The sequence below is a fragment of the Arachis hypogaea genome, chromosome 15, assembly GCF_003086295.3.
Source record: "Arachis hypogaea cultivar Tifrunner chromosome 15, arahy.Tifrunner.gnm2.J5K5, whole genome shotgun sequence".
In the NCBI taxonomy this organism is placed as follows: Eukaryota; Viridiplantae; Streptophyta; class Magnoliopsida; order Fabales; family Fabaceae; genus Arachis; species Arachis hypogaea.
In genome coordinates this window covers 75,437,325-75,450,084 of record NC_092050.1, presented here as the reverse complement: position 1 = coordinate 75,450,084, position 12,760 = coordinate 75,437,325, and the positions used below count along the sequence as shown (strand labels likewise).

Genomic DNA, 12,760 nt, shown 5'->3' with positions numbered 1-12,760 from the left:
TATATTAATCTATTGGCTAACAACAAATTTTAAAAAGAAATTTGTGACGAATTAGTTCTTACCCTTATAAATTGAAAAATGCTATGAAAAATAAAAAAATTGTATATAACAATTTTTAAAAAAAAAAATAGGATGGCATTATAAATATAAATATAAATAAATGATATAAAGGGAAAAGAAAGAAGAATAGTGGAATGTGGATGTATGTGGTCCAATTTATATGGCGTGCAAATGAAAAAAAAGAAGAAAAGAAGAAAAGAAAAAAGAATAATGAAAGTTTTATGTTCAGTGTGGATGAAGCTACTACTACTATGGTAGAGAAGACTAATGGCAGAGAAGACTGAGTAGGGAATGACAGAGACGAAGGCACCAGCAGGGACGAAGGAGCAAAGTCGAAATAGCGGAACCTCTTCAAACTTGTTATTCTTCTCTCTCAATAGCTTCAGTGTTGTTAGTGGTTGTTACTGCAAGACACAAAGCATAATAACATTACTTTGTTAATTAGTTTCTAGCATAATTTTCTATTTTCGATCAAATAATACATCAAAAAATTCATGTAAACGATAAGCAAAAATACACGTAGGAATCAGATACGGTAAAATAATTGAAATTACCAATTTTGAATAATATAGACACTTATCATAAAAACCTAGCTATAACAAAGGAAAAAAAATCACTACCAAAATCAATTTGCAGGTGAACCTTGATAATGAAATTTAAATGAGAGCAAGCAAATGAGAGTTTATAGTCAAACCGAAACTCAATCAAGGATTGTTCAATGCTTAAAAATAACATATAAGATAAAACAAGCAAAGAGATTAAAGAATTGACCAAGACTTGTAAGGAGACTCTTGTGGAAATTTTCAAAACCCTTTAGCAAATAAGATTCTTTTTGACACAAAAATCCGTTAAATAGAATCTTGTTGCACCAAACAAAATAATATCATTTAATAAAACAAAGTTAGGAAAAATCCAGCAGCATTTCAGCAGTAAATTGGCTATTTCCCAAACTCAATCAATCAAATCAAATTTCATATGAATGCTTTAACAATTAAATTCATCAACATCATATATGCATGCATAGGAAGTGAGCAGAAGAGGAAATACAAATTGAGAAATCAGCAGCAGCCAATGATTAAGGATGTAATGAGCATGAATGCATAATAAGCACAAAGAATCACATCGAGGAAACGAGTTACTAACACATAGCACGAAGCAGCAACACTTATTAAATAGTAGCAGTAAGTATCATGTTTCCCAGGTTCAAGCAAGCAGCAAACAGAATTCATATGACTTAACCAGTTCCACAAACTAAAATCATTGCAGTTCATATAATATGGACCAAGCAACAAGCAGAGCAGCACTCAGCAACAACAAACCAAGAAAAATTAATGAAACAGTAACACTTTCACAGCATCTATTTTGGACAATGAAAAAAAATACAATAAACACCAATCACAATTCCAGAATTCAACACCAAAACAGCACAATAAACAAGTTCATCCAGGACAAAATTCAGAGGAAAGACAAATTCATTCTGAACAGCAGCAGTAAACAAAACAAAACCTACATCCACTAACCAGTCCAGATTCTCTAACCATCTAATTCAACTAAACTAAATTAGTTGAACTAAACAAGCTAAATAGAATGAGCTAAAGCAGATTAATCAAACAGAAATAAAATCAAATGAGATGAAAGGGGAACCTGGGAAGCAGAGAATTGGAACAGGGGAAGGGAAGGGAAAGATTGATGATGATGAGTGAATGGCCGGAGCAACACGGTGACGGCCTAGTGGTGGTGCTGGGGTAGCGACAGTGGCGGAGGGTGGGTGCACAGTAAAATAGGGTCTAGTAGTGGCTCTGGGCTCGCGGAGAAAGGGGTGGTAGTTGCGGCGGTGTAATGATTTTGGTAGTGATTTTATGACGACGACGTTGGCACGTAATGGAGACGACGGCACAGAAGAAGAAAAAGAGGCAGTAAGTAAAGGCAAAGAACTACAGTGCAGCACCCTTTTGCATACAAGAGCTTAATGTCTCAAGAGCTTCTAATGGACTGTCATAGTCTAACATTCTCCGTCAACAAATAAGGGGAATCAGTATACACCACTACTGGACAAGGGGAATCAATATCATTGTCACAGTCTTGTTATGAATAGCGTTGTACGTGGCCGTTGAAGTTGGTCTCATGGAAGCTGTTAACAGAATCTTGGACAAGTGCCCCGAGAGTGCCATGCTGAACAAGAATAAAGGTAATTAATTAGTTCAAATAAACGACATCATATCAAGTATTGATAAGTAAGACGATTGTATGATTATCTTAAAATTCATTCACGAAGTCACACTCCAACAATAGAAACGACATCATATCAAGTCAGTAACTTAAAACCTCTTCAGGGGAAAGCTAATAATAAAGAAGGCCATTAGTGTTGAAAATGTGGAACTTATTGATATAATCAAGTTTCAAATTTTCCATCTGAAACTCTTCAGGCAATGAAAGAGATGGAATTCAAAATTTCCAGAAGCTTGAACTCATAAACAAACCGTCCTTTATTATCTGAATATCCTGAGTCCAGTTAAAAATAAGCAGTGCCCTGAATATACTCATTGATTTAAGTCCAACTTTTGCTTTTCAATCTAGAACAGATCAAATAATATAATTGGTACTTAAACAAACTCCTAAAAAATTTAATAGAAGGCATCAACCAAAAGAGCACAAGAGAATACATAAGATTATTCTACAGCTAATCATAGTTGCTAGTCCGAAATTTAGTACAGAAAATAGAAAAATGCTCAAAAATTGACTCACATTCTAGCTTATTAATACATTTTCTGCAAGTTAAACTTACATAGCTATTTAAAGAAACAAGATAAACAACTCTTTGTAAAGAAACACATTCTTGATGATTTCCTGCCATAAAGTATAGCAATTTTGAGAAAAATAGAAAGTATACAAAATAAAAATTCTAAAATAAAGTGAATTGATAACACTGGACATCGGGCAACCATCATTGTAAAGATCAAAATGCAAATCAGAAGACATACCTTTACAGATTCATATATATCTTCAAACAACAAGCTAAGATCACACTAACTCGGTTTTGATATCTTTCAATACAATATTTATTAGGTTTCGAGAACCTTAGCTAATCTATTTATTAGCTAATGAAGCTACCGAATTCATATATAGAAAAAAATTTCTTAGGGCAAGAAAAAAAGTAGGTTACAGTTTAGGGATTGTAAAATAATATAACAGCTAAAATATCAAAATTTAAAATGCAAGTTTCAAAATCTAAATATCTTCTCACAAATTTCCCAAATTTTCAAATGCATGAACCAATTTCAAATGCACGAACTAATTTCATATCCGAAAAGCAATGCCTGTGCGAATTGAAACATGAAAGAAAGAGTAGAAGAACCTGAAACAATGCAACGAAAGCAACGATTCCTTCAACAAGGGCAAGACCGACATTGACACCGAGCAAGAGACGCGGAAAACAGTTGCCGCCTCTGAGCTCCGACATCTTCCCACAATGTCCCTTGTCGTATTCGCTTTTGGAAGGAATCGGTTAAAAAAGGTGGCGCTGACGCTGACGGTAAGGATGCTGGTAACGGCGACGAGGAGATGAGGCGGAGAGGGAGCGAAGGCTAACGGCACAGCGAGGGTGGTGCTGGTGACGGCGGGTATGTGAGCTTTTCCAGGGTAGCTCGATTAAGGTTGGGGACCGGGTTGAAAGAGCGTCAATTGGGTTGGGGACCGGGTTGGGGGCTGGGTCTTAGGGTTTTTTTTTTTTAAAAAGCTTTTGGCCACGCTTTGTAAGCGTGGCCATAATGAAACCTTGTCGCCACGCTTTTAAAACGTCCCTGTTTCTCTCTATGGCCACGCTTTTGAAGCGTGGCAGGAAAAAAATGTGGTACCAGGATATGGCCACGTTTTGTAAGCGTGGCCATAATGAAACCCTGTCGCCACGCTTTTAAAACATCCCTGTTTCTCTCTATGGCCACGCTTTTGAAGCGTGGCAGAAAAAAACGTGGCCGTTTCTCTAATCAATTGCCACCCTTCCAAAAGCGTGGCCGTTGACCCTTTTCGCCACGTTTTTGAAGCGTGGCAAGAAAAAACGTGGCCAAATCTCTATTCAATCGCCACCCTCACAAAAACGTGGCCATTGACCACTTTTGGCCACGCTTTTAAAACGTGGCAAACAAAAAGCATGGCCATAGACTTTTTTTCTTGTAGTGATGCTTGAAAAGCGTGGCTATACCGTGTTTATTTTGGCACCGTAAAAAAACGTGCCGATAGAATTTCCTCCCCTAAAATTTGGTTTCCATCTATTTTTTCCCACACTTAACCTTTTTTTCTAAGTTATCAAATTTAACCCTAAAAATGATAACAACAACACACTAACTTTACACTTTTAACCCTAAAATTCACTTTCAACCCTAAAATTCACTTTCAAACCCTAAAAGGCGCCGTCAGCTTCATCCATATTCGTCGCTCAGCTTCATCTTCTCGAACCCAGCCAGCTTCATCTTCTCGAACCATCTTCATCACTGCCCTTCATCACACCCAGCCTTCATCACCATCATCGCCTTCATCGTCACCTTCATCGTTCATTACGGTGGTCTTCCTCGAGCTTGTCATCGCCGTCGCCGTCACCGTCAGTGTTCGTTGTCTTCCTCGATGCTGCTTTGAAAAGGTTTTGAGTGGCTTTTCCTTGAAAGGTTCAGAAAACCCTAACCTCCATCACGCCGCCATCTATCTCACTGTCGCCACCCTTCGCGCTCAAGATCGCAACCAGGTTCGTTGTTAGCCAGCTCGCCAGTCCTCTTGTTGTTTTGCTTGTCATCCCTCTCGTCATTCTGGTCGTCGTGCTACTCGCCTCTCTCTCTCTCTCTCTCACGGTTCTGCTCGCTTCTCTGTCACAGTTCTGCTCGCCGTGCTGCTCGAAGGTTAGTGCTCTGTTGTGCTCCATCTTCGTTTTTTTTAAATGCTCCATTTAGAAAATTGGATGATTAATGGAATATTTTCTGCCATTAACTTTTTATTAAATTGATTAGTGATTAGCTCTTGCTGTGCTGCTATTTTAATTTGTGAAATAGATGATTATTGAATGTTTTCTTCTGTTTTATTGATTAGTGATGAGCTCTTGCTATGCTGCTGTTTTAATTTGTAATCAAGAAAATTGGATGATTATTGAATAATGTTTTCTATTGTTTTATTGAATTGATTAGTGGTTAGCTCTTGCTTTTTATTGCATGATTTCTACTATTTTAACTAATGTGCAATATTAGAAAATAGCAAAATAGCGACTCTGTTTCTACTCTTAGACGAAGCACAAGATATTATTCCACAACTCGAACCCAAAACACGCCTTAGGCTTGGGGTATTAATCTCGATCTCTTTTTTTTTTAATTATGGAAAGATGTGTAAAATACTATATAATGTTTCTTCTACTGAGTCAGTTCCTATGTTCAGGTAATTTTCCTTCTTTTTCTTTTTTTTCTTTTTTTTTAATTTAGCTTCTTCAGTTAAGTTAAGTTCTGTTCTGTTCTGTTCTGTTTTGACATTTGTTGCTTAAGTTTGAAGATATTGTTTGTTTGTTTCTTGATCCTCACTTCTGTTTCCCTTCTTTTTTTGGTTTAATATATTCAGTTGCTTTCCTTTGTATACTTTATCCTTTGAATATATTCTCTGCTCTCTCTTTAACTGAATGGTTCTATTTTAAGTTTCTTAAAACCACAAATTGCTTTGTTCTTCTTTGTTATTTTGTGTTCTTTCTAATTGGAATTTAGTTAACTAACTAAGCATACTTGTTCCTTTTAGGCTTCTTCTTGTGAGGATCAAAATCCGCAAGGTGGTTAGTGTTGTTGTTAGTTGCAGCTTCAACTGGTTTGGCCTCAGTCATTTTGACTAATTATTGCTTGCTATAGAGAAGAAGGAACGAAGAAAGAAATATGGATGAGATGTGTGTGTGTGTTAATGGTACATGTGTATGATTAATAATTAAAGTGGCATGTAATGATGCAGGTTTGTGAGGATGCTCTAGCTTGCTTATATAGACATCACCCCCTTGGACCATGGACTTATGGACTTACACACATTACTCATTTACTTTCTCTCTCTATGTACAGCCTCACAATCTTCTCTCTCTTTCGTCAACATCATTTTCACTCTGCCTAAGGGGTGTTTTGGGTTGGAGTTGCGGTGGAATAATATCTTGTGCTTCGTCTAAGAGTGGAATCAGAGATTCTGTAGCTTTATTTATTCCTTTTTATACTATTTTATACTATTTCAATATTTTTTTAATTTACCTTTCATAAATCACTTGTCACAGTAAATTATATATATTGTAGGGACTTATAGGTTTAATTCTATTTGAATTAACTGCCATCTTCATTTTTGTTACAGCTTCTAATGATGTTTCATTAACAAGTTCAGGTCAATGCGACTCTCATGGGGTTTCTAGCCGAGATAATTCAAGCGAAAGCAAATTGAGGGATCTCCTCGACAGCTCAGAATACGTGCTTAGCTCGAAAAGGTTAAATGGATGGCTATCGGGATAAAAAGTTCAAACTATTGTTTAGTTTGTTTTCTAATTGGTGTTTATTGTATGAAATATTTACGTGATTGATCTTTACTTGGTTCTTCAAATTGTTGCCGCATTCATTCCAAAAATCAAGGTTGGTAGATCTATCATTGTAGATACCTTGTGAGATTTTAGTGAAGCTGACAAAATAGACACGGTACTCTTACTTCTACAATGATGATATAATGTTGTGCTTAAAATTTGATTGAATTATCATCATTGATCATATATTGTTTTACTAGACATCCGAAAATGTTGAGGAGACTTTTTAGGAAACAATTAAACAGCCACAGAGCATGACTACTGAAATAAAGGAAGATGATGCACCTTGCAGTGAAGTCAAAGAAGAAAACAACACAACTACTACTCATGTGGTAATTATTGCTGCAATCTGAAAAATTTGTTCCCTCATTATTAACTTAAGTTCTCATATAACAATTATGATCAATGGATATCAGGTTCTTGCTGATACGGAAAGAAGTGAAGATGATTGCAAAGGAGAGAGCTCATGCTTAGGGATTTCATCATCTGGAGATGGGTCTGCTGAAGTAGGAAAAGATGCTTGCACTCCCAAACCAACATTGCAAAAAAGATTGACAACCACGACCTCCAAGAAGCAAGAGACAGCTAAAATGATAGGCACCAGTAAAAAACCACAGTTATAGTCATCATCCATGAAAACCAACACTGCTGGGACTCCCCATTTGGCCCAAGAGAATCAAGCTATTAAAAGGCAAAAATTGGAAGGAGGAAAGAGTAAACAGGTAAATTTTGCCGTTTTTCTTCCACATTTTCCCTGTTTAAATTTTTTTTTGTCTTATCTTGACTGTATCCTTTTTTCTTTCTTCTTCAAAACTATCCAGATTCTGAATGTCAAGCATCAGAATTTTCCTCATAAGTCTAAATTGGGTTTATACAGCTATACACTTGTTTTGCTTCATATTTTGCTTTTGTAAAAGCTAAAAAAGAAGGAAAAATGAATTACTTGTTCACACTTCCCAGTCTGTGCCGGAGAGTTAGTTGATCTCGATCAAAGGAATGGCTTTAATGGTATAAATAGGTTTGAGTAGCGAAAAAGGTTTCGGAGGAAAAAGCGTCTTTTCTGCTAATTAGATTCACACATCCGCAAAAAGCATCAAACTTTCTTTTACCCTTTTGCTTTCTCCCTTCAATTATTTGTTCCATCAATTCCTCTTTTGCCTATTTAACAGCTTCTCCTTTTTTCTCTCTTGTTTTTCCCTCTCTTGTTTTTGAAAATGTGATTTTGTGGGTCGCTTGAAATGGGGAAGAAATCCTCCGCTTCACTCAAGAAGAAACGTTCCAAGCACTCCTCTAAGTCTAAGGTTGGTACCGGTCAGTGTATTATGCATTTTGACATGTAGTTCATGTGTGCCTCAATTAATTCTGTAGCATTTTTATGGCATTTTAGATGCTTTTGTACATTCTTGCTGACTAGAACATATTTCAGGAAGCCATGAGTCAGCAAATTGATGAAGTTGTGTTTGGGAGTGCACTTTCCCTTTCATCCGAATTTGAATTGGTATGCTTGTGATAATTACTTGGCCATTGTTAGAATTTTAAGGTTATCCAGGTGATAGGAGCCATGTATGAGGTGTCTTGTGTTGTACTACACAGTCTGCATTAGTGCATTATTAACATAAAGAGGAGTATTGGATCAATGGTTTGAAAATCATCTCCCTGTTCTGATATAGACCTTCTTTTCCATTTTTTCTCCCATTTTTATCTATTCTCTATAACTTAAAACTTTAAACAGCTTCACTTATATTTATGCCACAATATTTTGTTGGTTTCAAGTTATTTTCTTAATATATGAAGCTAGACATTGGTACTAATTAACATTTGGTAACTCAGCCAAAAGGTAGAGCAATTCAGGTTGAGGACAATATGATTGAATGCAAACCATCAATGGATGTAAAGCGCCCACGCAATTAGGATTCTGATGTCATTATACAGGTGAACTTTAAAGGAACTTTTATCTCCTTTTGAATTCTTATTATTCTTGAGACTTGCACATCTTTTAAGCATTTTTCTCATTCTTGAGGCTGTATAGAATCTCATTATTATCCCCTATTATCAATTGATTACAAGAGATAATTAAGGAGAGAAGCTAATTAAGTTACTATATATGCTCTCTTGATGATCTGGTACTTGAGTTATGTGTCATGATTATGTGTATTTTTACCATGCAACTTGTACGTATCACCTACAGAAGATTTATCTTCAAGCTGCTATTTTGATATGAAATGCTAAGAAGTTCTTCTAGATATTGAACTCCCAATTAAAACTAATAGTCATCGTATTAGAAGCTTATGTGTTATAGATTATTTTAAGAAAACTTTATGTTAATTTAAAATCATTTGCTATACTTGAAAATTGACGTATTATATTTGTTCAAATATACAAAAACAAAATATTTTTTAATTACATGCTTATTGATGTCTGATTGCAGTGAAATTTGATATAGATGATCTTTAATATATGTTATTATGATTCATTAGTGAATTGATAAAAAAATATATGTCCTATAAAAATTTATGAGCTATATAAATTTACTTAAACTAGTACCAATGTCATTCATTGATCATATACAGATGAGATTAATCAAATACAGTCAATTTATTGCTATGGGAGAAATGAAATCAGAGCAAGGTGAAGACATTTATATTTTATAAGTTAAAAATTTTATGAACGAAATTGAACTTTTACCAAATTGTTAACTTTGTGAAATTAAAAATATGGATCATGATTATGAAATTGTTGTTTATCTTCCCCTCTGGATTTTCATGAGATACTTGTGTCAGGTTTAATGTTGCTATGTATGTGCTCATGCATACAAAGAAAGTGGGACTACTTTGGAAGCAGAGTTTACAGGAACTTTGCCAAAAGAACGCATGTAGAAGTGTTAAGGCATTATTTGGAGAACAAATTCTGGTCACTACGTTGTTTGGTTCACACTATCACAATGTTGGTTTGCTATTTGCAATGTTTCATACTTTAAATGTTCAAAAAATATAGAAGTAATAAGAGTCTAACACTCTGCTTATGATATTTTCCAGGGGCTAATGGCTTTGGTCAACTAGGTGATAGAACCGAGGAGCGAAGGAAATATCTAAAGAAAATGAAGCCATTAGAGTCAATTTGTAAAATCTGTGTCTTGTATAATTCTTAATTCTCTTCTTAGAAATTCATTTTTGTTAATGTTTGTAAATTTCATGTATGCAAGCGTTGCATGTACATAGATGACATTGTTGTAGGCTTTTACCCAGTATTGAATGTAGGAACATAAATTTGAGTGTTCACATGTAGGCTTTTACCAGATTTTTTTTTTTTAAAATTTGATTTAGCTATAACCACGCTTTAAAAGCGTGGCAATAGGTTCATATCTAGGCACATGACTTAAAAAGCGTGGCTACATCTCGTTATTGGCACGCTTTAAAAGCGTGGCCATATGTTTCGCTATTGGTACGCTTTAAAAGCGTAGTCATTTCTCTCTCTATTGGCACGCTTTGAAAGCGTATTCGTATCATGCTGTTGGCACGCTTTGAAAGCGTAGCCATATCTGGCGCGAGATATGGCTACGCTTAAGCGTTGCGATCTTTAAAAGCATGGCAATAGGTCACCAAAAGTGTGGCGATAGAGCAATTGGCATGCTCGCGGATGTGACCCTTTCAAAAGCGTACCAATAGCTCAAAAAGCGTGGCGAGAAGCTATCGGTACGTTTTTAAGCACTTTTTGGCACACTTTAAAAGTATGGCAGAAAGCTTATTTTCTTGTAGTGTAAGGACAAAAGCTAATAAAAAATAAAGAAAAACAAACTCCTAGAACTAGCAAAAGCAAACAAACAATCAAAAATAAGTTATTCACAATATTCACACATAAACAATAACCAATAACAAGCACACATTGCAACTTCCCGACAATGGCACCAAAAACTTGATGTCAGCTAATCGTCGGTCTAGAATTTTTCAAAAGAATTTCGTTCCAAGCATAGTTGATGCATGTACATCATTAGTAGTTTTCCTTGTTAATTTCAGTTATATTTTAATAGTCTTTGATTTTTTTAGCTATAAACTCATAGATTAAAAAAGAATGTGTTTAATGCTTTGGATAATGTGTTTTAGGAGATTTTTGAAGATGGACTAAGCAAAACAAGACCAAAAAGAACAAAAAGCCTAAAGACACACTTTCAATCAGAGAGGACACTTTGGAAAAGAATACATTATGAAGGGACACACTTTGGAAAGCCAAGGAATGAAGAAAGAGCCCCTGGAAGCTTTGTCGTGCAATGTAAGAGAAGTGGTGTGCAATGGCAGTCGTTCGTACGCATCACTTCATGTGAATGCACAGATGTTACAATCAGAGACAAGCCTGCACACACATAATGTATGTATACGCATGATGTGATGAATCGAGAAGACCGTGCGTACGCATCACTTCACGCGTACGCACGACTGTGCTATCTACACAAGTATGCGTACAGACCTCCTCCTGCATACCCATAAACGTAGTTTGGCGTCTAGTGCAAAATTCGAATACCACAAACTAACTGGCAAGTGCATCGGATCGTACCAAGTAATACCTCAGGTGAGTGAGGGTCGATCCCACGAGGATTGATGGATCAAGCAACAATGGTTGAGTGATTTACTTAGTCAAACAAGCAAAAAGGAGTGTTTTGAGTTCAAATTTCACTAAACAGTAATAAGAGAAATTAAGAAAGAAAACAGTAAACTAATTATGAAAATTATATGAGAAAATAGTTAAGGTTTTGGAGATGTTCATATTTCAGAATTAACAATTCTTATTAACCACTTTGATTATGTAAAGATTCAATTCATAGCAAACTTTAAGTGATTAGATTCCAATTCCTTGGTAATTTAATCCTCCTCTAACTCAATCAACCGCCAATTTCTTGGTCAGTTAATCTAATTAGAGGATTTAGGTTCAAATCCTAGTTTACAAGCCACATAAAACCCTAATAATCCAAAGATGATATGATTATATGTCACGTATCACATTAAGTTCAGATAGTTAGAGAATTATGAGAATTCAGTTTTAACCTGTTATTCAGGTGAGATAACTTTTCCAAAATTCAACAAGAATTCAAGTTAGAGAAGAGTTATTTTCCAATATACTCTAATCTGTAAGATGAAGAACGAAACTAATTCTTGAAGGTAAATCAATGTATAAAATAGAATTAGAAAATAATAGTCATTAATCCATCCAAATAAATAGAACTCCTAACCCTAATAATGGTGCTTTAGTTGCTCATGGTGTGAAAATCCTAGCAGAGAAAAGTGTAAAGTCCAAAAGAGGAGAAGAAGAAGAATAGGTAAGAATATTTTCTCCTTTTATATCTAATCCTAATTAATGTAAAATATATTTTCTAAAACCTAAAAATATCTTTTCTTAATTCAAAACTAAATTAAAAACCAAATTAAATTCTAAAGTGGTGCAGACTCATGTGAAAGCCTTTCTCTTCAGCATACTGGTGCCAAACTTGAGATTAGTGGCATCTGGTACCATGCATGCATCAAGTACGCATGCATTCCCAGGCTCCTGGGGCCAAACTTCAGGTTGTGGCATTTGGCGCCAGCATGGCAATGGCGAGTGTTAAGTATTTGTGTTCTGCCGCCAAACTTCAGGTTGGTGGCGTTTGGCGCCGTGTTGGCAGAAGAAAAAGTATAGACTATTATATATCGTTGGAAAGATCTAGAAGTTGAATTTCTAATGCCGCTAAGACTGCATCAATTGGACCTCTATATCTCAAGTTATGCTCGTTGGAGTGTGAGGAGGTCAGGATTGATAGCATCCACTTTCTTCCTTTTCTTCTACACGAATTCTGTCAAACTCGTCTGAATGCTACCTGTAATAAATCAATTTGTAAAACAACTCAATGTCGCATGCATGGTGGCTTAAAACACATAAATCTTGATTTAATTCAACAATTTCACATGCAAATTCACTAAAAAAAAGATCAGAAAGATGCTCACGCATCAGCATCCCATGCCAAGTCCTGGCACCCCACGCCTGTGACCAGCACTTTCACAAAGTTCACAAAATTTTTTAAGTTCCTTGTGGCATCCCATGCCACTTCCTTAGTGTACCACGCCTTCACTTTATGCTTTCATAATTTGGACCAAGTTGATTGAAGAACCA

General features: G+C 35.7%; 2 long non-coding RNA genes across 21 annotated transcripts; one reads left to right on the top strand and one right to left on the bottom strand.

The window, feature by feature from the left end:
• Positions 1 to 109: 109 nt before the first annotated feature.
• On the bottom strand, positions 110 to 4,297 carry LOC112750277 (uncharacterized). The gene is made up of 3 exons (XR_003175597.3): positions 3,416 to 4,297; positions 1,705 to 2,232; positions 110 to 464 (listed from the first exon to the last, which is right to left on the bottom strand). It is a non-coding gene; the product is annotated as an uncharacterized lncRNA (long non-coding RNA).
• On the top strand, positions 4,274 to 9,903 carry LOC112750278 (uncharacterized). 20 transcript variants are annotated; one of them, XR_011872048.1, is made up of 13 exons: positions 4,452 to 4,946; positions 5,821 to 5,851; positions 6,025 to 6,122; positions 6,436 to 6,535; positions 6,678 to 6,740; positions 6,826 to 6,957; positions 7,042 to 7,347; positions 7,873 to 7,926; positions 8,052 to 8,123; positions 8,456 to 8,557; positions 9,196 to 9,253; positions 9,406 to 9,568; positions 9,661 to 9,903. It is a non-coding gene; the product is annotated as an uncharacterized lncRNA (long non-coding RNA). The 20 variants fall into 20 exon arrangements; XR_011872047.1 differs by having other exon boundaries at positions 5,821 to 5,854; XR_011872045.1 differs by having other exon boundaries at positions 4,433 to 4,946; positions 6,436 to 6,740.
• The last annotated feature ends 2,857 nt before the right edge of the window (positions 9,904 to 12,760 follow it).